The sequence below is a fragment of the Galeopterus variegatus genome, unplaced genomic scaffold (genome assembly GCF_000696425.1).
Source record: "Galeopterus variegatus unplaced genomic scaffold, G_variegatus-3.0.2 Scaffold4536, whole genome shotgun sequence".
Taxonomy (NCBI): domain Eukaryota; kingdom Metazoa; phylum Chordata; class Mammalia; order Dermoptera; family Cynocephalidae; genus Galeopterus; species Galeopterus variegatus.
In genome coordinates, this window is record NW_007730647.1 from 38,870 (window position 1) to 39,934 (window position 1,065).

General features: G+C 45.5%; 1 protein-coding gene across 3 annotated transcripts in view; it reads left to right on the forward strand.

The window, feature by feature from the left end:
* Positions 1 to 1,065, forward strand: part of MYH11 (myosin, heavy chain 11, smooth muscle) — a 111,919-nt gene that overhangs the window by 33,049 nt on the left and 77,805 nt on the right. The window lies entirely within an intron of this gene.

A 1,065-nucleotide genomic window follows, 5' to 3' on the forward strand; every position in this document is an offset into this window, starting at 1 on the left:
GTGCAGGCGACACCAAGCCAAGGGTTGCGATCCCCTTACCGGTCACAAAAAAGAAAAAAAACCCAAAAAAAATGCAAAAACATGGCACTAAATGTACCATGAAAAGGATGCTTGTTTACAGCATGTAAGCAGAAACTAGAAGCCACAGAGTCACCTTGTTCAATCTCAGCTGAGAACACGAGCTTTGGGCAACCCAAATGTTCCCTGCTCTGCACATATCTGTGAATGACCACAGAAGTAGCACCATGAACATTGATTTGGGGGTTACAAATAAATTTTAGCAAGTTGGTGAACTTGCAAATATAGAATCTGTGAATAATGAGGATCGACTGTACATATATCTTTACACGATCAGAATCCTTGTGATTATATTAGGTCCACCCAGATGATCCAAGACAGTCTCTCAAACTCAAGACTCTTAACTTAATCACATCTGCAGAGTCCCTTTTTGCCATGTAAGCTGATATATTCACAGGTTGTGGGGATTAAGAGGAGGGCATCTTTGTAACGGGAGGCCATTGATCAGCTGACCACAGGCCCTTTGAGCCCCTGTTGACCAGGCCTGTGTGTGAGCTCCATGTTATTTCCAAGGTGCCAAAATAGTGTTGCTGGACTAATGACTGTTGAGTGAATGAATTCAGTGCAGTCACAGCAGGGAGCAGGGAAGAATGTGCTAGCTTCCTAGCTGTGTGACTCTGTACAGGTCACTTAACGTCTCTGAGCTGAGCTTATGGAGAGGCTGTGAGAACCAGAAGCAGCCACCCTGTACCCATGCCATCAGCAGGTTCTGCTTCCTTAACAAAAGCACCTCCCAACAGGACTTTCCATGACGGTGGCTGTTGAGCACTTGAAAAGTGGTTAGTGTGACTGAGGAACTGAATTTTTATTATTTAATTTTAGTTAATCTAGACGGTGGCTCCCACCTTGGACAGTATGCTTCTGAAATATTTCTCACTTCCGTCTACCCCTCTGACTCCACAGTCCCTCCCTAGTTCAAGTTCCATGTCACCTCTGTCCTGGGCAGACTCCTCACTAACCTCCCTGCTCCCCCTGGTGACCATGCTT